The 23,288-nt window shown below is 40.0% G+C and overlaps 1 protein-coding gene across 3 annotated transcripts in view; it reads right to left on the bottom strand.

Annotated features, from left to right (window-relative positions):
- The window catches only part of Luzp1 (leucine zipper protein 1), an 86,355-nt gene that overhangs the window by 37,721 nt on the left and 25,346 nt on the right, over positions 1-23,288 (bottom strand). The window lies entirely within an intron of this gene.

Genomic DNA, 23,288 nt, shown 5'->3' on the forward strand with positions numbered 1-23,288 from the left:
AAAAAAAAAAAACCACTAACACTATAATGGGCATACACTTAAATAGTACTCAAAGGAGGTGTGCTGCATGAAGGATAAATAACTTAAAATCTATTAAACAAACAAACACTTGTGAGAAGTAAAATATTTAGGACAAGAACCAAGAGCGTGGGCAAATGTGCCAAGCAAACTAGGTTCTAAAGCAGTTTCACCAAAACATGCAGAGTACACACGGGTTTTAAGTACCATCTACTGCACCTACAGCAGTCAGCTGCCGCCCAGGTGAACACACTAGAGCAGAGCACAGCATATGCGTTCTTTCTCCTCAGGCCAGCATCTAAACCAGCAGTCCACCGCATAACAATGCCCTCAGCCCAGTCAAAGGATTGCAGGAGTTAAGTCAAACAGTACTAAAACTTGGGAGGAAATGAGCATGCCACCTGACACTTTTCTGGCATATAAGCCGATTAGTTTGAGTTACAAACATGACTGCAAGATTCCAGTATGATGATGAAACTACTCTTTTCCTACAAACAAAAAATAACTACTTTATCAACAGAAGCATTCCCCAAGTATTTCTGCCCTGTCAGCAATCTAAAATTCTATTTTCCCAAATAATTCATGTAATCTATATAGTGTCTTACCAGATCCAAGAATCCACATTTCCCCTACATTGCCATTCCTCATCCTAATGCTGCTCTGTGAACAAACAGTCCTAAACTCCTTCCTACCTCGTGCATTCTAAGTTTCTATTCCAATAACCAACTATGCACCAATGGCTCATGCCTTGTTTTGAGCAGCAACTGGAAGAAGAACTGAGCTGCAACAAGCCAAAATGAAATGCAAAGAAAAAATGAAAGACAAGACAGGACATGAATGGAAGCTGGCTAAATGCTTTTTACTCAGGCAGGAATGGAAAACACTCCACCCACCTAGAATACAAAAGCAAACAGTGTCCAGCACAGAGCTAGACTGTGCTGTATAATCTTAGAACACAGCCATAAGCTTGTTCTAGAGACAGATGTACCCAAGTAGCTCTGAGTGCTCTACAAGAATCATGAAGCTACCCTGAGCTGAAGTGACTTTTGCATTGAAAATAAACTGCCATAGTTAAGGCTAAACAAATTAAATCTGAAATGCAGATTTTTTTTTCAGTCATACAAAGCTAAGAGAGAGGCTCTACTGAGAAGTAGTAATTACAAAGAACCAGAAAGCTATAAGTCACCACTCCTTTTCCCAAAGCAAAAGCTGACTAGACTTTGAACTTCCTTGTTCTTTGCAACTGACATCAGAAAAAAAAAAATGCCACAATGCTGTGCCACCCTATAAAGGCTCAACAAGGCATTTGTTATTATTACAGTCACTTGGGACACACATTAATGCACTTCCTACAGATCCATGTTTCAAGTACTATTCTGTAGTCCTTTCATTGCTTTTTGGTTTTTATTGTGTGTGTTTCTTTTTGTTGTTGTTGTTGTTGTTTTGAGACAGGGTCTCATATAGTCCAAGGTGGCCTCAAACTCACTATGAAGGTAAGAATGACCTAATGCCTCTTTCCTGAGTGCTGGAATCACAGGTGTGCATCGCCATACCCAGTTTACGTGTGTTGGGATAAATCCAGGGCCATGTGCACATTAGGCACACTCTCTACCAACTGAGCTATAATTTCAGCTCCTGTGGTTTTCAGCCCCTGTGGTTCTTTTAACATTTTACCATCTCAAACAAAACTAAAACTAGGTTAGCTATAAAACCTATACTCTCAGAAACACTTCTCCAAAATCAAAACAAACAAACAACAAAAATATTAGCCTTAGATCACCCAAGAAACACCATGTGGCCTCCCAGTTTATAGTCTATCCACCAAACTGCAGAGTCATGGAGGCCAGATAATGGTATAAAAGCTGAAAGGGGAAAAAGATCTCAGTGTGACCAAACAGAAGAAAAGGGCACACAAAGGCAAGGTGAAACCACTGGAAGTGTGATGTGGGATTACCCTCTGTATGCTATGAATACCATTGGTTAATAAAGAAACTGTCTTGGGCCTGCCCAGGGAATGGGGGGGGGGAAGTAAACTGAATGCTGGGAGAAAGGAGGCAGAGTCGAGGAGAGGTCATGTGGTCCTGCCAGAGAAGCTGGGAGCTTTGCCCAGTGAGCCACAGCCGTGTGGCGATGCAAATTGATGGAGATGGGTTGAATTGGTATGTGGGAGCTGGCCGGAGGGAGGCTGGAGCTAATGGGCCAAGCAGTGATTTAAATAGTATGGTTTCTGTGTGATTATTTTGGGAGGTTGAGCAGCCAGGAACCAACAAACCCCTCCAAAAACAAAAGTGGGGCGAGTAAGAAGTGACACTGCAAGGTGAGTGTGCCTGGGCAGCCCGCGGAAAGTCACAAAGAAGCATCCAGAACACACAGAAGGATACAAAGGACTTCAAGGCACCTCGATCCATTCAGAGCACTATCACATCCTCTGATACAGGACCAGCTGCTCCACAGGGTACAGCTGTGGGGGAGGGACATGAGAAGAAACAGGATTGCATTGGATACCCCTGGTTTTCTACAGAATACTTCGGAATTCAAGACCTGTTCCCCCCCCCTTTTTTTTTTTGGTTTTTCAAGAGAGGGTTTCTCTGTGTTAACAGTCCTAGCTGTTCTGGAACTCACTTTGTAGACCAGGCTGGCCTTGAACTCACTGAGATCCACCTAGCTCTACCTCCCAAGTGCCGGTATTGAAGGCACTGCATCACTACTGCCCAGCTAAGATGTGCTTTTTGAAAAGGAAAAAAAAAAGGTTTATGTGTATGGGTGTTTCGCCTACTATACACGTCTGTATACCATGTACATGCAGTGCCCATAGAGGCCTGAAGAGGGCATCTGTTCCCCTGGAATTGGAATTAAACAGTTGTAAGGTGCCATACTGGTGCTGGACACTAAGCCCGAGTCCTCTGCAGAAACACCAAGTCATTCTTCCAGCCCTATATATGCCTGTTTTGAATCTTCTGCTGAGTCTGTACTTTTCAAAACTCTCCCTCATTCTGGAACCTGATTAAAGTACAACTGTTCTTGTTGCACTTAATATTGGTTTCTAGGTTATACTAGAAGATAATGTTCTAATTTGTAAAGAAAAATTCTGGACTTATCCTGAAGCAAGGCCACTTTTACTCCTGAGTTACACCTAATACTGCAGGGCAAACCAGCTACCTTCACCTGGATAACACAGAAGTGGATTCCAGAGAATAAGCTCACACCAACAGGCTTACAACATGCACAGCCCTGCCAGACCCTCTGCAGAATTACCTGCCAAGCCATTTCAGAAAACGAACTATGGTCTTAATCTTTCATGCTCTTTACTGGTCTCATTCACTTGTTAGCTAAATTCTAGGGAGCCATCTGCCTGCTTTTGATGGTGACAATGTTCAGCAAAGTGAATCTAGGGACTATTCCAGAAAGGGATCCGATTTTCACTACTCTGAGGTGATACAATTTCCTCTCCAGCTGAACTACAACAAAGGTTTAAATCCAACCTATGAAGTTTCCAAAGGACTTACACTCCACAGGAATGGCTTGTCTCCTACTGTAAGAGAAGGCAAATGCGATTCTGGGAACACCAATGTGAGAGCTCCAAGTCTCAACAAAAGCAAGACAGCACACTGCAGCAGAGACTGCTGCATTCTGTTCTGCAGTGGGTCAGCCAGACATTTCCTGCCCAGACTTAACTAACATTCACACGTGTCCTAGTTAGTGTTAATATTAAGCAACATGGGGACAGGATTTGTTTCACATACACTTCCAAGTAACAGTCCATCACTGAGGAAAGTCAGGGCAGGAACTTATAACAGGGCAGCAATCTGGAGGCAGGAGCTGATGCAGGGGGCATAGAGGGGTGCTGCTTACTGGCTTGTTCCTCATGGATTGAATGGCCTGCTTTCTTATAGCCAGGACCACCAGCCCAGGGATGGCCCTTCCCTATCAATCACTAATTAAGAAAATGCCTTATAGCCGATCTTACAGAAGATTTTCTCCATTGAGGTTCCCTCCTTTCTAGCTTGTGTCAAGTTGACATAAAACTAGCCAGCACAGCATGTATATGTCTATATTCACCTGTGGCCAGAAATGCCTTGTGTAGCACATACTAAGGTCTTTTTAGGTATTACCTTACTCCTCAAAACAATCCTGGGGCTGGAGAGATAGCTCAGTAATTAAGAACATGCACTACTCTCCCAGAGTCCAGCTCACAATCAACTGTTAACTCCAGTCCCAAGAGGTGATACCCTCCTCTTTTGGCCTCCATGGGCACTTAGGTTCACATGCACATACCCACCCATAGGCAGGCAGGCAGGCAAGCAGACGTGTGCATGCATACACACATACACACACACACACACACACACACACACACACACACAGACACACACACACTTTTTTAATTCTGGCAGGTGTAGTGATACATACTTTAAATTGCAGCATTCAGGAAGCAGAGGTAGATGGATTTCTTGAGTTTGAGGCCAGCATGGGCGACTTACTGAGTTTGGGGCTAGTCTAAGATACATAGAGCCCTGCCTAAATAAATAAATAAATAAATAGACAATATCAATATTATCCTCATTTTAAAGACCAGAAAATCCAATCTTTTTTATCGTTTGTTTATGTTGGGTTTTGTTTTGTTTTTTGTTTTTTTTGAGACAGGGTTTCTCTGTGGTTTTGGAGCCTGTCCTGGAACTAGCTCTTGTAGACCAGGCTGGTCTCGAACTCACAGAGATCCGCCTGCCTCTGCCTCCCAAGTGCTGGGATTAAAGGTGTGCGCCACCACCGCCCGGCTTTATGTTGGTTTTTTGAGACAGGGTTTCTCTGTAGCTTTGGAGCCTGTCCTGGGACTAGCTCTTGTAGACCAGGCTGGCCTCAAACTCACCTTTCTCTGCCTCCCGAGTGCTGGGAAGAAGGCGTGTGCCACCACCGTCCGGCCAGAAAATCGAATTTCTAAGGCTCACTAATTTTCAATTAATAACATGGCTGAGATTTGAGTCCAGATTAGAACATAAATTCTTACTTTTTTTCACTTAAATATTTTAACTCCTAAGCTGACCTCCTTCCCATTCTCCATACTGTTAAAAAGAAGACATTTAATAAATGTTTATTGAATCTATGAGAGTTAAACATGACCACTTTAATTCAAACTTCAGAGTGCTGTTTAGGATCAGATTCTTCAGTTCTAATCTTACTTTGGGGTGGTGAGATGTAAGGATCAAGCCAGGCAGCCTGGGTTGCATAGTGAAATCTCTCCAATCAGAAACAAGAAAGGAAAGGGAGGTGAACAAGGTAAGACCCAAACTCATAAAATTCCCTTTGAATAGTAAGAAGAAATGGAAAACAGCTTTTCCATTTAAAAAGAAAAGACAGGGCCTTATTCCAAAATTGGACTCAATATAATCCATTATTACAAAAGTTGGGAGGGAGTGTTTTTTGATGGGTTTTGTTGATTGAGATGCAGTCTCAATGTTTTACCCTGTATGGCCTTGAACTTGTGGACTTAAGCAAACCTGCCACCTCACCAACCTAAGAGCTGGAAGTACAGGTATATGCCACCAAGCCAGGAAGAAATTTGGATATCAAGTAAGCCAATCCATAAAAAGAACTGTGATTTGGTATACTAAACAGGGAGATGAGAAATAAAATCTAAGTTTAAATTATTAAATTTAATTTTAAGCTTAAAATAGTGATAGATTCTCTTGCTCCTCCATGTAACAATGGTACCCTAAAGTTCAAATTTGACAATACCTATAAACATCATTACAGTGTTATGCAAAACTATCAAATATGCACCAAACCTTGATGGCAGAGCAAAAGCCTACTAAGACGACTCAGCCCACAAGGGCCAGCATGACAGCTCCACCACATCTAAAGCACAGACATAAATATCTGAAATCTCAACTAGGTTGTCCTTCAGAAAGGAACTTTTCTCCCCCAGTGTTATCCCTCCAACAGCACCAGTGGGTCTCTCGGAAGTCAACACTGGGATACACATCTAATCATATATTGCTTTACTGAGGAGGATTTTCAGCAACAGGCTTACCGCATACTAGGGATGGAAGCTGATGGAGACTGCACTCCTCTGTATCCAAATAATTCCCTCCTTTCATGTTATAGCTGTTACCCACTTGAGACATCTATTGTCACATCTATTAAATCCAATTCAGGGGAAGGGGGAAGGACATGACAACTCCAGATGACTTCAGAAACTCTTCTTAAGGGAAGACAATAAACACTATCAGCATATGCCTAATGTTGAGCTTATTCTTCTATAAACAAATAAATAAAAAAGCAAGTCAGTCAGTCATAAAAGACATTCAATAAACTCAATTTTAAGAGAGCATCAAGAAAGTGCCTTCTACCAGCCCAGTTATCTCTTTGCCACATATTCGCCCTTCTCTGGATGAACAGGACTTAAAATGGATTCCCCCAATGGGCTCCAGCTGGTGGCTCCTGTATCTGCATGGGCTTCAGCAGAAGCAGAGCACAAATACACCTCTTCTGCAGGAGGAGCTGCCGCTCCTATAGCCCATGTGTCCAGAGCTGCATCTGCAAGGATGCATCCAGGAAGTGCAGCCTTTACCTGATACAGGAAAGCCCTGTTCCAGCACATCCCACAGTAACATTTACAAAACTGGATTTGTTTTCACTATAATTCTAAACATTCATTTGTCTATAAAGTATATGGATAACAATCACTGACATGAAAAAAATCAATTCTAATTAATGCCTCAAAGTATTTATTCCTATGGAAACACTACTGAGATTGATATCAAGCAATAAAATGTTTTTAAAGCCAGAAGTTTAGGTGGGTGAAAGAAAAACTGTTTAGAAATTACTAGGATTATGTGTTATATGTGTGTAACATGAGGGCCTGCTTTGTTGGGGTCCTGTCCTGCCGAGTTCCCACAGCCATTTAGCCCCCAAAGAATCACACAGAAGTCTACATTAGATGTAAACTTATTGGCCTGTTAGCTCAGGATTCACATTAGCTCTTATAATGTATACCAGTCCATTATTCTAGTATATGTTAGCCACATGGCTCGGTACCTTTTTTGGTGGGGTAGGTCACATCTTGCTTCTTCCATGGTCTGGGTAGTACTGCCGAAAGAGCTTCCTTCTTCCCAGAATACTCCTGTTCTCATTGCCCCACCTCTACTTCCTGTCTGGTTTTCCCACCTACACTTCCTGCCTGGCTACCGGCCAATCAGCGTTTATTTAAAATATAATTGACAGAATATAGAACTGTCCCGCACCAAATGTGTGATTATATATATATATATATATTTTTTTTTTTGTTTGTTTGTTTGTTTGTTTGTTTGTTTTTTGTTTTTCGAGACAGGGTTTCTCTGTGGTTTTGGAGCCTGTCCTAGAACTAGCTCTTGTAGACCAGGCTGGCCTCGAACTCACAGAGATCCGCCTGCCTCTGCCTCCCGAGTGCTGGGATTAAAGGCGTGCGCCACCACTGCCCGGCAGTGTGATTATATTTTAAATAAAGACTAAGACTTAAAATATCATTAAGCCCATCATTCTCATTTCCAGACTGCAAACATAAAGATCACTTTTCTATCAAAACTCAAAGTATAGCAAGGATAGTAAATCTTGCAGTATATTCCAACAACCACCTTCAACTTTCCCTATCTCTAAACACCAAAACCCCAACTACTAAACACCTACTAATAACATGAATTCTATTCTAATTAAGAATTCTTTCCTAAAGATACATGACTTAAAAAATCCTTCCCACTGGGTGATGGTGGCACACACTTTTAATCCCAGCACTCAGGGAGGCAAAGACATGTGAATCTCTGAGTTTGAGGCCAGCCTGGTCTACAGAGTGAGTTCCAGGATAGCCAGAGATACATAGAGAAACCTTGTCTTGAAAAAAAAAAAAATCCTTCCCATTCATCTTCAGAATGTGTTTCTGTATCTATATATAAACCATGTAACATGTCTCTATGTATAATCCAATTAGTTTTGTATCTGCAAGTGATCTAGGCTGTAAGTTTCAAACAACTCAAGTATATACCATAGGCAATAATATTAACTGAATAAGCAGATTTAACACACACAAGTTACAAAATACAAGTAAGTTATAAAGAAACATCCACAAAGATACAGAATAAGGTCTAAATTGCTTAGCTTGTCACTTAAATTCTGACATGTTGACCATTATCTTCTTCCTCGGACAGACTGATCTCATTAGGACAAACTCCTTCATGTTACACCTTTGCCCAGACATTTCCCTTGCCTGAAATGATTTATTCCACCGTAAATCTATCCAAGAAACAAATCAATGTTATCTCTTCTTTAGTAGAACTTTCCATTCTCATTAACTGCTCATTAACTCTTTTCTTGTTGAGTATCTGCTGTCATTTGACAGATAAACAGACACACACATATACACTGTTCTTCCTCAAAGACATTTGTCTTTACATCACAATTTTAGCACTCTACAACCCAAACTTAGAACTACAGACCTATAATTTCTTTGTAATTCTACAAATAAGACATTATGAACATAATATTATTCGGTAAAGATATACTGAAAGAGGTGAAAAGCAGTGAAACAGGGGGCTCTTCAGGATTCACCAAGTTAAAGGTTTTTGATTTGTCTCCTGATTTGATTTCATTTGGTTTTCTTTGAAAGAAAATCACTCTATTTATTCCAGGCTAGCTAGTTTATTGCCTTCTCCTACCTCGTGACCTATACCATATACCACCACTTCTCTGATCCATCTCACTCTCTGCTCCTACACACCTTCAGCTAAACCTTAGTGTCTTTCTAATATCACTTCCTACAGTTCCTATTGCCTTAAAATTCAAGCCACAGGTCAAATGTCATTCCCTCAGATTTGCTTTAGCTGCTGGCTAAAGCTCCTCTCCTACCATGTCTAAGTGGGTTAAAATTTTTAGTATCTATATCCAAAATTATACTAATACGTTGGGGAGGGGTTGTTTGAGGTAGGGTTTCTTTGGGTAGCCCTGGGCTGTCCTGGAGCTTGCTCTGTAGACCAGGCTGGCCTGGAACTCAAGAGATCTGCCTACCTCTGCCTCCTGAGGGACTAAATGAGTACACCACCAACCACCTAACCTACTGGTATATTTTCCTACTGCTTTATCTCCCCCAAAATTTATAAACTATACAAAGATAAATACTGTGTTAGTGTCGTTTACCACTGTATCCAATGCCTAGAATACTGTGTGGCATACAAAAGGTGGTCAATAAATCACTCTTACCCAACACTGCAGTTCTCCTCAAGAACATTAGAACTGTTTTCTACGTGTCTATGTCCCATATTTCCCACAGCACCTAACAGATTAAATGTATGAGAGTGACTAAATTTTTTAACTGCTGAGCCGAGAAAGACTTTCCTGTTATAGCCCTCCAGCCTGTTGGCATCTTTAAATCAACAAATACTCATCAAGTACCTACTGTAAGCGAGGCATTATTCACTATCTACCATAAGGTAAGTCAGGCTGCATTCTAGTTTTGTTGTTGTTTTAAGATTTGTTTTTGTGTTCATTGGTGTTTTGCCTGTATGTATGTCTATATGAGACTGCCAGGTCCCCTGAAACTGGAGTTAGAGAGTTGTGAGCTGCTATGTGGCTGCTGGGAATTGAACCCAGGTCCTCTTGCAGAGCAGCCAGTGTCTTAACTCTTAAGCCATCTCTCCAGTCCCCTGTATAATTGGGGTTTTTTTTATTTTTAATTCATCTCCCTCATTGATTTTTGTTTGTTTGTTTGTTTGTTTAGATTTTACAGAGCTGGGAATCAGACAGCTTCATGTATGATAGGAAAGTGCCCTACCACTCAGCTCTCAGCCCTGGTACTCTAAAAGATCTAATACTTGAACATAAGACAAGGAAGCCCTGAACCTTCCCCTAGTCCCAGACTAGTGATTTCACATTTTACTGACCAACGGAATGTAAATTGTTATTGCTACCTGCGGGGCACCACTTCAACACAGTGGTATTTTTTATGTCAAGAGACCACAGTGAGTACTTTACAGTCCAATTACACCAGTATCTCTTTAGCTGTTGTACTTCTTTTCTTATAAAGATTTGTTTTGGGCCGGGCGATGGTGGCGCACGCCTTTAATCCCAGCACTCGGGAGGCAGAGGCAGGCAGATCTCTGTGAGTTCGAGACCAGCCTGGTCTACAGAGCTAGTTCCAGGATAGGCTCCAAAGCCACAGAGAAACCCTGTCTCAAAAAACCAAAAATAAAAATAAAAAGATTTGTTTTATGTTTTTGAGTGTTTGGCTACTGTACGTGTCTATGCACCATGTGCATTTGGTGACAACAGACAGAGAAAGGAATCAGATCCCCTGGAACTAGAGTCACAGATGGTTGTGAGCTGCCAGGTGGGTGCTGGGAATTGAGAGCAGCAAATGCTGAAGCTATCCTCCAGCACCTAATTATTGTACTTTTAAAGAATACTTTTTAAAAAGTCAAAACTGACATTCCTAAGAAATCTGGAGGCATTTGGACTGAGGAACTTTTTTCTTTTCTTTTGAGACATGGTTTCTCTGTGTAACCCTGTAACTCACTCACTCTGTAGACCAGGCTGACCTTGAACTCAGAGATCACAGGCCTCTGTCAAGTGCTAGGATTAAAGGTATGCACCACTATGCACACTCTTTTTCTAGGTGTGTTAATACAGTAGTTGTAGTAGATGGCCTTCGTACTAGAGGTTACACTCTAAAGTTGTTCAGAACAACAACAAAATTTTTAAATTTTCCCAGTGAGGGTGACTTTCAATACAGGTTTAACATATAACTAGACTATAACTGATTCAGAGAATACTAAGAGGACTCAGAAAACATTAAAACATAAGAAATGTCAACAAAAGGAGTAAGGAATAGGAAAACCTTCTTAAGGCCAAAACAACTAACAGGACCAAGTTCTTTCTTCCTAAGCAGGAAACCTAAACCACAGAACTGCAGTGATAATGTATCTGAAAGAGATTTTGTAACCGCATACAGATTTGAAAGTACAACTCAGTTATTACTGCTGTTGTTATTTAAGCATGTGTTAACAACTTTAATTAGAGCTACCAAAGTAATAAATAACTCATTTAGGCAAAGACTATCAAAGGACAATAAAGGCATTTGGTTAGGAATAGAATATTCACATTGTCTCCAAGTCATTCCAGATTTCTTACTAAAGGGAGTAGGTACCTTTACAAAGCAGGGATCAAACAGACTGACACAGACTACCTTTATATGACAAAAAAAAAAAACAACAAAAAAACAAAACACGTGGTAGCACATCTTTAATCCCAGCACTCAGGAGGCAGAAGCAGGCGGATCTCTGAGTTTGAGGCCAGCCTGGTCTACAAAGACAGCTCCAGGACAGACTGTACTGTTACAGAGAAACCCTGCTTCAAAAAAAACCAAAAAGGAAAAAGAAAAGAAAGAAGAGAAAAAAGAAAGAAAGAAAAGCAAAGCGCACAGCAACATCATAATTTCCTCACCCAAAGTTTCCCTGTTATCTAAATGTGAGAAAACAATAAGCTAAATCCAGTTTATGAGAAAACTGACCAGGACTCTTAAAAACAAAATACTGCTAAAGAGACACACAAAAGTTTGAGCAGGCTGTTTGAGATCAGGGATCTAAAAGCTCAAGTTTTACTGGAACACAGCCACACAAAGTTGAAAATCTTTCTATTTTTAGATAATTTTGCCGACTCCAACTCTAGATTAATAGAGATGTAACAATCAAATGTAACAAGAAATCTTTAAGGTAGGTCTTGTACCATCAGAAGTCCTAAAGAACATTTAGAGAACAAGGCGTAAATTAGACATGAACAAAAATTAACTAGCAGATGAATGCTAGTAATGTATGCAACTTTCTTCCAAATGTTTCAGGTAAGAAAATGTGTTTATAAAAAAAATAAAGCCAACATGTATTAACAAGCGTGAAATCTAGGTCAGTGATTCCCAAATTTTTAGATCTCACATCTCCTTTACTTTAAATCATTAATGAAGGTCTCAACAGGCTTTTGTTTTTGTAGGTTAATCTATCTACATTATATAAAAATTAAAACAAAAAACCTTAAAAACATATACTGCTTTTAATAACATTCAATAGAAATAACAAATTTTAATAAAAACTAAGCTTTCTAAATGCAAAATAAAATCGAATGTAACATGGGTCTTATTGCAGTCCTAGGGTTCTCTCTAGTATTAGCTGCTGCTCTCTAAGACCTGCTTTTATATGCAATCCTTTTAACGTCTTTTGTTTGAAGTGGATGAAGAAAATCCTACTCCACATAGTATGTTTTTATAGTATTTTAATAACCTTTTGAGATAATTAAGAAATATTTTTCTTTGCCATTGTACCAAAACTTGAAAGATAGTAGGTTAACTGTAATGTAGACTCTAAAGCCTAATAATGAATATTTAAAACTCTGTTACTTAAAATTCCTTGACCAGTTTTTCCACTTTGAATCAATTTTTTGCCTTTGTAAAAAAAGCCCACAATGGTTATGTGAAAATAACCAATTCTGTCACTAAGATGACAAGAAAAAAACAAAATACAGACCTTTCCAGTACATTCCATTTTCAGTATCAAAAAAAAAAACAAAAACAGTGTGTTTTTGTTTTGTTTTTTCTTTGGTTTCGTTTGGTTTTTGGAGAAATGATTTCTCTGTTTAACAGTCTTAGCTGTCCTGAAACTAGCTTTATGGACCAGGCTGGCCTCGAACTCACATAGTTCCATCTGCCTCTGCCTTCTGAGTGCTGGAAATTAAAGGTGTGAGCCATCACTGCTCAGGTCAAAGAACTGTTAATATTGCCAATGTCATTTAAAAACAAGTCTAAGTTAGATATGCTGTCAAGCTCCCAAAAACAAAAGTTACCTATAATTCTAATTTTTCCTTGGAAGCTTGAATTGTATCCTTAATAATAAATATCATCAATTTCCTTTACATTAACAAGTTTTATTTCATTCATTTTTAAGATGATGTTAGCCAAAGGCCTAGGTCTGAACATCAGTTTAACTACCAATCATCCTTTCAAATAAAGCTGGTGTTTTCTGAAAAGAAAAATGTTACTTGCCGGGCGGTGGTGGCGCACACCTGTAATCCCAGCACTTGGGAGGCAGAGACAGGTGGATCTCTGTGAGTTCGAGGCCAGCCTGGTCTACCAATGGAGTTCCAGGACAGGCTCCAAAGCTACAGAGAAACCCTGTCTCGAAAAACCAAAAAAAAAGAAAGAAAGAAAAATGTTACTTTGACTTGTAATTCAAGCAATTGCAGAAGTGTTTTTCTTGATATCCATTAAACATAGGCAGAAAGGTTTCACATGAACTTCCCATCACAAAATAAAACAGTATGTACTCACCTGGGTACATACCTTAAAAGGTGGTACACACCTTTTGTCCTAGCACTTGGGAGGCAGGGGCAGGTGGATTTCTGTTGAGTTTGAGGCCAGCCTGGTTGACAGAGTGAGTTTCAGGACAGCCAGGGCTACAAAGAGAAACCCTGTCTCGAAACCTCCCCAATCACAAACAAACAAACAAAATAACTATTATGTACCCAACAATCAAGATACTAATGAAACTGATATGTTCAGTGTTTTATCAAGGACATTTGAAAGTGAAAATAGAATTCTTATTTTACAACATATGTATCATGAGCATAACTATCATCAACACAATTAAATGCTGTTCTTTTGGTGTGGGCTAAGCAGAGTTATTTGTCAGTTTTTGTGACACTAGTACAAATGTTAATGTCTTGACATTAAAGTTTTGACTTTCCCTTACAGTACTTTAGGAATCCCACAAATCCATGAGAACTACTGATATATATGAAAGGCTTATGGACCCTCATTAATACTTTTTATTTAACCGCTTCACTTTAGGAAACTTCAAAATATAAAATTGGGGGCTGTTAGTGGGAGCCCACTCTACTTACAGCACCCTGAAGGTTGTTTGAGACCAGCCTGAGTGAGCTAAATAGGAAGACTGCTTTTAAGAAAGGGGGTGAGGGGGGGGCTGGAGAGATGGCTCAGCAGTTAAGAACACTGGCTGCTCTTTAAGAGATTCCCAGCAACCACATGGTGGCTCACAACCATCTATAACGAGATCTGATGCCCTCATCTGGCATAAAGTTGATAAGCACTCATATATAAAATAAATCTTTTTTAAAAAGGAGGAAAAGCTCATTCTCATTAATCACTAAGTAAATCAAAACCACTTTAACTCCACTCCTGTGGCAAAAAAAAAAAAAAAAAGAGGCATTACAGCATTATGGAAAAACAGAGCCCTGTACTACTAGGAATGCACACTGAAAATGACACAAACACTGAGAAGGCTGTCAGCAGGTCCTTAAAACAAAACAGTGACTGTATGACCCCGTGTCTCTACTTTAGGCGTGTACCCCAGAGATGGGAAGCTCCTAATAGTCAAAAAGTAAAAACGATCCAAATTGGAATTTTCACCAGGAAAGCCTTTAATCCCAGAACTCTGGAAAAGGGAAGTAGATAGGATAACAAATTTGAGATTGGCATAATCACATAATTTCAGGCCAATTAAGGCTACACTACTACATAGCAAGATTCTGTCCTGTCCCCCTCAAGCCATTATTATACAATAAAATACATACATATTATAAAATAATATACATATTATAAAACAAAATACATACTTATTTTATAATATAATATACATATTATAAAATAAAATACATTTAGCTCTAAAAATTAAGTACTAATACATATTGCAATAGAAAAAAATTAAAACACTGCAGCAGTCAAGTTTAGTGGTCCATCCTGTAACCCTAGTACTAGAATGAGAAAGCAAAGAGGATCAGGACTTCAAGGTCATCCTCAGCTATAAATCAAGTATTTATACCAGCTTGTGCTGGGCAGTGGTAGCGCGAGCCTGTAGTCCCGGCACTAGTGAGGCAGAGACAGGCACGTCTCTGTGAGTTCAAGGCCAGCCTGGTCTGCTGAGTGAGTTCCACGACAGGTTCCAAAGCTACAGAGAAACACTTTGTAAAAAAAAAAAAACAACAACAAAAAACTAGCTTGGGCTATATAAAATCCTATCACAAAAAATAAAAACACCCCAAAACTAAAACACTATACCCAGTGAAAAAGATAAAACATTATCAAGTCTGAATGAACAAGAAGGGAAAAAGCAGATATTATATGAAATGTCCAGTACAGGTAAATCCATAGACAGAAAGTAATCTATAGTTTAAGACTCAGACACAGAGAAGAACGGAGAGCGGCTGCTACTGGACACCTCTCTGAGGTGATAGAGATGTTCTGAAATCAGATAGCAATAACAGGTACACAACTCAACGAATATATTTTAAAAGACCACTGTGCATGAGGCCTGCTCTAGCTACTGAGGAGGTTCAGGCAGGAAGATTCCAAGTTCAGGTCCTGCTAAGCGGGCTATAGAGTAAGTCTGTGGTCAGTTTAGGTAACCTAACAAGATCATATCTCAAATAAAAAAATAAAAAAAAAAAGATCATATCTCAAAAAGAAAAAAATTGGATGTAGTTAAATGACAAAACACTTGCCTAGCACGAGGCCCTGTATTTGATCCCTAGCACAAGGGGACTAGAGGAGCAGAGAAGAAAAAAGTGGAGCATGAGGGATAAGGAAAGAGCTGGGCACAGTGACAAACACCTTTAATCCTAGAACTCAGGTGAGTCTCTGTGAGTTAGAGGCCAGCCTGGTCTACATAGCCAGGACTACCAGAACCACATAGTGAAACCTGAGATCCTGTCTTTAAAAAAAAAAAAAGGAGGAGGAGGGAGGAGGAGGAGGAAAAAAAAAGTCATAGTGGTACAGGTGGCACACATCTTTAATCCCAGGACTTGAAAAGCAGAGACAGGAGGACTACACAGCTAGGACTACACAAAGAGATGCTGTAAAAAACAAAACAAACAAAAACCAAAAAGAAAAAAGAAAAGAAAAGCCGGGCGATGGTGGCGCACGCCTTTAATCCCAGCACTCGGGAGGCAGAGGCAGGCAGATCTCTGTGAGTTCGAGACCAGCCTGGTCTACAGAGCTAGTTCCAGGACAGGCTCTAAAGCCACAGAGAAACCCGGTCTCGAAAAACAAAAAAAAACAAAAAAAGAAGAAGAAGAAAAGAAAAGAGGAAGAAAGGGAAAGAAAGGAAAAAAGAGAAGACAGACTACTGAACTGAACTGGACCTTTAAAATGATTAATTTTATGGTGTGGGAATTGTGTTACAGACCATACAGACGAGAGTTAGTTATTATTTTGAGACAAGTCTTTCTCTGTTACCCAGGCTGGTCTCCAACTCCTAGACCCAAGTGATACTCTTAACAATTCAGCCTCTTGAGCAGCTGAACTACAAGCACAGGCCATACTACCTAGTTCTGTTCTTTTTCTTTATGCATACACACAAACTCCAAGGTATGGTTCTTACTCATTAATTCTAAGATTGAAAAAATAAAAGTATCAACACAAAGTGAAAGCATCAAAGTCTCCAAGTATCGAGTAGCCAGCCGTGCACTGTAAAGTGGGAACACAGAGGTAAACACCCTGCTCCTCTGACCCTTGTGGTCTATTATAAAGACACAATTACGCAGCTACGTACAAGACATGGTAAGTACAACACAACGTGTTAAGTACAACGAAAAGAGATGACAAGTTCAGAAGAAATTTATTACAGACCAGTACGAATTACACACAGATGATATCTAAGCGAAATGTTGTGGGGAGATAAAAGTTACCACCAGGAAGACAATGGGAGGAAAAGTGCAGTATGTCAGTCTATGGACTAGTGCCATGCATGTGTGATATTACATTTAAAAATGTGACAAACAACTTTTACAAGGTTTTATATAAAACTTTCATGATGAAACTTAAGCTGATTTTTTTTTTAGAATAAATGGAACCTAACTTTTTTTTTTTTTTGAAACAGGATTTCTCTGTGTAGCTTTGAAGCCTGTCCTGGAACTCATTCTGTAGCCCAGGCTGGCCTTGAACTCACAAAGATCTGCCTGGCTCTTTCTGACTCTGCCTCCCCAATGCTGGGATTAAAGGCCTACACCACCACAACCCGACTCAAACCTATTTTTAAAAGCAGAGAAGACTAGGTAAATGGCTCACTGGATAAAGCACTTGTCATGCAAGTCTGATGATCAGAGTTCAGATCCCCAGAACCCAGATAAAAGCCAGATGAATCAGTGCAAGCAGCTATAATCCCAGGAGAATCTTTGAACATTGGAGCCAACTGGCCTGGCTTACTCAAAATGAAAGAGATCCTGTTCCAAACAAGGTGGAAAGGCAGATTTACACCCAAAGGTTGTCCTCTGACCTTCAAACATGAGTCACAGCATTTGCACATCCACATATGCTCAAGCATACACACAAAATAGCACACACATACACACCAACAAGCACACAAATATACTCTAGCCACACACGTATACACACACAGAGGTTCGTAGGGACTAGACTTGAGATAAAACTAAAGAAATGAAGAGAAGTAAGCAAAATATAACTGGAAATTCAAGTACTTACTTCAGGAAAACTACAGTAGCCCAAACAGATTTGCTGAAGTAGTACTGACTAACTGCTGGCAATGGTATGACTTGGGAATGCTGGCTAGCTTTGTGTCAACTTGACACAAACAGGAGTCATCTGAGAGGAGGTAGCTCCAATTGAGAAAACGACCCTACAAGACCAGGATAGAAAAAGTTTGTAGGGCATTTTCTTAGTGATTTGATGGGGGAGTGCCCAGCCCATTGTAGGTATGGCCATCCCTGAGCTGATGATCCTGGATTCTATAAGAAAACAGGCTGAGAAAGTCATCAGGAGCAAGCCAGTAAGCAGGACCCCTCCATGGTATCTGGATCAACTCCTACCCTCCAGGCTCCTGCCCAGTTTGAGTTCCTACCTTGACTTCCCTGTGTGGACTGTGATTCAGGATATATAAGCAGAAAACAAAACCAAACCCTTTCTCATCCTCAAGTTACTTTTGGTTATGGTGTTTCATCACAGAAACAGCAACTTTAAACAAGACACTTGGGTAGCATTTTGTTTCTTCCAAAAACTTCTTTTTATACTATTTCTATTGTTTCAGCTAGGTGCTAAACATTAAAAAATGCCATGGCGGATCTCTGTGAGTTCGAGACCAGCCTGATCTACAAAGCTAGTTCCAGGACAGGCTCCAAAGCCACAGAGAAACCCTGTCTCGAAAAACAAAAAAAAAAAAAAAAAAAAAAAAAAAATGCCATGGTGCGATGCGTGAACTCACAAATATAAAGAACTAATTTATTAAGAGGTGCAATAAAAGGACAAACTCAGGACACAGAGTAAGGCTGAAGCCTCCGCCTCTGATCCTGCACTGACTCTCCCCCCCTCTTGGGTCTCCAACCACCAAGCAAAGGTATAAGCAAGACCCCTACTCTTCCTTATAAGAGATCACAGACAGAAGCCATGCCCTAAGGCAGGTACCCCAAAACTAATGGCAGAATGAATTCCCACGACAGTGGTAGATGGAAACCCATGTGCCAAACAATCTACTTGTCTATCTATCCTCATTTAATTTTTATAATATACATGAAATAAATACAAATACCCTAATTATAACATGGAATTCAACATCAGAAAGGTTACTAAAACTCAGTATCAACTCACAGGACTACTTCCACGCATGCTGATGAAGATTGTAAACTTATTATCACACTGAATTCTGCCAACAACCATAAGAACTATGTATGGTTAGAATTCTAACTTACAGATCAAAAACATAGGTTCAAGAAAGCTAAATTATCCTTAGAATTTAGCATTAAAAATCAGATCTGAGATTAAATCCAGGACTCCCAACATTAAAGCTCTCTCATCCATCTTTCACCTGCCCTCAATCATGATCAACCTAATCCAATGTGCTTGATTCTTACACACCCTGAACAGCCAGTGAATGATTCAGGAGTAGCCTCTCACATAGACTACTATAAACACATGTATCTCCTGAAGACACTCATTGTACAGAATACAAGAGAAGGCTACAGCTGGACAAACCCTATAGCTGAATTCTTCACAAGGGTCATAGGCCCCCAATTCTATAGTCTAGAGTGTGGAAGAGACACAATGGAAAAAGTCTCAGTGGAAAAGAAAAGGGCAAGTCCAACCAAATCCAGTTACAGCCCTGCGGAGATCAGCAAAGTCATGCTGAGAGGAAAACTATATAAATAGAGCTCTGAGCATATAGGCAGGCAAGCAGTATTGAAGGGGATGGTATGTAGCTCATATTTGTATTTGTGTAACCTTATGAAGCAGAAAACTGACAAAACACAGAAGAGTAGAATTCAGTTCAAAAATTAAAGCCAGGAAACAAAACTCAACAGGATACTAGTGGTAGGTCGCTCATGTCTCCCATTCATTACCTTTTCCTCCAGGTACGCTGTTTTCCCAGTTCTCAGAAAATTCAACAATCTTTCAAATGCTATTTCTCAGAGTGCTAAAACAGGATATCAGAATGGCACAGCAACATCCTCCCCACACCTACTATGAACGTAGGGAAAGAATCAAATAGCAGGAATAGCTAGGAATGATCTTCCCTCTGACTCAAAATAGCACAAGTTTAAACTGGGGACGTAGCTCTGCTGGTGGAGCGCTGACCTAGCACACATGGAGCCCTGGGTTCCATTCTCCACAGCACATACACAGAGCATAGTGGCACACAGAGAGGTAGAGGTAGAAGGATCAGAAGTTCAAGGTCATCCTCTGCCAGCCTGAAAAGGCGGGGTAGTAACACAGATTACTCTCACTTATACAAGAGAGATATCTACTACAGAACTCATTGCAAACCTCCCCACCCCACTTTCAGATTAGGATTTAAGAATCATTTAAATTTTAGTCCTTTTCATTTTGTTCTTCTGTATTTAGATAAGTTCCTTCTTGGATTTATTTCTTGAAAAATAGGACTAAATAGACTCCAGACCCTCTCTCTTTCACAGGAATGTCATTTGAAGGAAATACTACAGTACTGTGAAAGCTCAAAACAATGTAATAACCAATATTTACTGTATGACATTCTAAACCCTTTGCATAAACTTGCTAATTCCTCACACTAAGTCTATGAAATAGATACCGGTGTCCTCCTTTTCCTAGTAAGTAAACTAAGTCTAAGAAAAATAGAGTACCTTTCCCAAGTTTACACAAACATTGCTTGGCAGAGCTGGAATTCAAACTCAACCCATCAGGTCAATACATTTACTACTAAATTAATACACATGTACTGTAAACCATGTTAGAATGTTATGGCACATGGATTAGGACTCAATAACCTAATTAAACATACAGCCAATACTTGAATTCTATAATTTATTTTATAAGATACAAGTTCTCATTCTGCAGCCCAGGCTAATCTAGAATTCAAAATGTAGTTTAGACTGGCTTCAAACTCACTGCTATCCTCCTGTATCATCTTCCCATCTACTGGTTTACAGGGATAAGCCACCATGCCCAGCTGGATTCAACTTTATCCCCACTACACTATACCGTCATTTTTTTTCCAGTCTGAAATGAAAATGAGACAGATAAATTACATAGCTCAAGGCTCTGAAGTCACAGAAAGCCAGATACACCGTATGTCATTTAGTAACAATATGTTCAAGTTACTTGACTGTGCTTCAGTGTCCTCATATATAAAATAGAGATAATACCTATATGAGATTTACGAACTAAGTCATGACAAACTCAGCCCAGTGGCTAGCACATGGTAAGCGCTAAGCAAACACCTCTAGTAATTGTTGTTTTACTCTTGGCCCTATTACCCATTTGCCATGTAAACAAGCATCTAAAAAGTTTTGCTCCAAAGCAATCAAGTCATCCTGGATAGGTATCTGTGCACTGGATTTCAAATATTAGCATCTCCAGTCCCTGGTACTATTTTTCAATTTTGTTTGCTTGCTTGTCTTGGTCAGTGTTGGAGATGGAACCCAGGGCTCCATAAGGTTACACAAATCATCACTGAGCTACACACCACCCCCTTAAATACTGCCTGCCTGTTTATATGCTAACAACTATTTATATATTTTCTAGTGATGTTACAATATATACAATACTGCTGCTTATATTTGCATCTTCCACTCACAGCTTTTTTATATTTTTTTAACTTTTTAAAGATTTACTTTAGATTACTTACATATGAGTGTTTGTCTACATGAATATCTGTATATCATGTGCATGCCTGGTTCTCAAAGAGGCCAGAATAGGGAGTTAGATCCCCAGGAACTAGAGCTATTGACAGCTGTGAGTTGTCATACAGAGGCTGGGAACTGAGCCTGGATTATTCCAAGATCAATAAGTGCTCTTAAACACTAAATCATCTCTCCAGCCCCTTTCTTATATTTCTTACATGTAAAAATACTACTGTAAACTCATCTCTTAGAACAGTGGTTCTCAGCCTGTGTGTTGCAACCTCTTTGGGGTCACATATCAAATATGCTGCATATCAGATATTTATATTACAATTCATAACAACAGTAAAATTACAGTTATGAAGTAGTAATAAGTTTATAGTTGGGGGTTACCATATAAGGAACTGTATTAAAGGGCCACAGCATTAGGAAGGTTGAGAACCACTACCTTAGAAGAAACTCAGTTTTTAATTTTTTTTAAATATTTATTTATTATGTATACAATATTCTGTCTGTGTATGTCTATAGGCCAGAAGAGGGCACCAGACCTCATTACAGATGGTTGTGAGCCACCATGTGGTTGCTGGGAATTGAACTCAGGACCTTTGGAAGAGTAGGCAATGCTCTTAACCTCTGAGCCATCTCTCCAGCCCAGTTTTTAATTTTTTTAAGATTTATTTATTTAGTATGTATACAGTGTTCTGGCTGCATGTATTCCTGCATGCCAGAAGAGGGTACTAGATCTAATTGTAGATGATTGTGAGCTATCATGTGGTTGCTGGGAACTGACCTCAGAACCTCTGGAAGAAGTAGTCAGTGCTCTTAACCTCTGAGCTATCTCTCCAGCCCAGATTTTATTTTGTACACAATTTTTTATTGATTCTTTAGGAATTTTACATCATACACCCCAATCCTACTTATTTTCGAGTCCTTCCATATCCACCCTCCACCCTTGTAACACCCAAAAGAAAGTAAAAATTTTAAATTTGTATTTTAAAGAAAGAAATGTCTCAGACCTGCTCCTCTATCAATCATAGCCTTCTCTCCTATCAAACACGGCTGTCATGTCTCCAGTTCCGCTGTATTTGTACCATTCTGTACTTGTACTAATCCTTCATCTTGCCCGCCTCTCCACCACATAGTCCTTCACGGACAAACAGCTTTACTTGAAAATGTTCATTGCAATGAGTCATTGGTTTGGTTCAAAGCCTCTGGCTTCTGCTACACCATCAATACTGGACTCTCACCAAAACTCCTCTAGGATGTCCTGCTGTTGCCTTGTGGCTGTGGCTCCACAGGACTGGCTCCATCACACACTCCAGAAGCTCACAGGTGGAGTAGATGGGGGGGGGGGCACTCAAGGCCCTGGGTAGTAGCTGAGTTGGTCAGCCCAGGTCCTCACCAGAGCTGCCCCCTCCCAGAGGGGTGGAGCCTGCTCTCCCAAGCTCAGCCCTGCAGCTGCTGTGGACTGAAGGGCAGGACCAGCTCAGCACAACACTTGGCCATCAACATGGATTTATGTCGCAGCCCAGTCCTAACATATGCTAGAGAAAGGTTTGACCACTGAGCTCATAGCCCAAATTCACATTTCTGATTTGATTAGTACAGTAACCATGCAAGTCACTATATTCAGCTCAGGAAGACACCTACAAGATGTTATCTTCTTAGAAATCATTTACTCAGCCAGGTATGGTAGGAATGTCTTTAATTCCAGAACTCAGAAAGAAGAGGCTTATTCATCCAGAAAAAGACTCACTTTGCATGTGAGTGAGAATACATAGGAAATGTTGAAAAGAAAGATTACGAATCTGGGATTTGAGGCTGGAGACACAGCTCAACAGTTAAAAGCATCAGCTCTGAGTTCAATTCCCAACACACCAGGTGGTTTGCAACCACCTGTAACTCCTACTCCAGTGGATTCTGACTCTTCTGCCTTCTCTAGACACCTGTACTCATGTACATACCTACACATCACACACATGCACACACCACATACATTCACTTAAAATAATAAAGAATGAAGTATAAAGAAGTGGGACTGAGCTTTCTAACATTAAACCAAATAGAATCTGTGAGTAATTTTCAATTATAAAAATGAAGATAGGGGCCGGGCGGTGGTGGCGCACGCCTTTAATCCCAGCACT

This window comes from Microtus ochrogaster, chromosome 10 (genome assembly GCF_000317375.1).
Source record: "Microtus ochrogaster isolate Prairie Vole_2 chromosome 10, MicOch1.0, whole genome shotgun sequence".
Lineage (NCBI taxonomy): Eukaryota > Metazoa > Chordata > Mammalia > Rodentia > Cricetidae > Microtus > Microtus ochrogaster.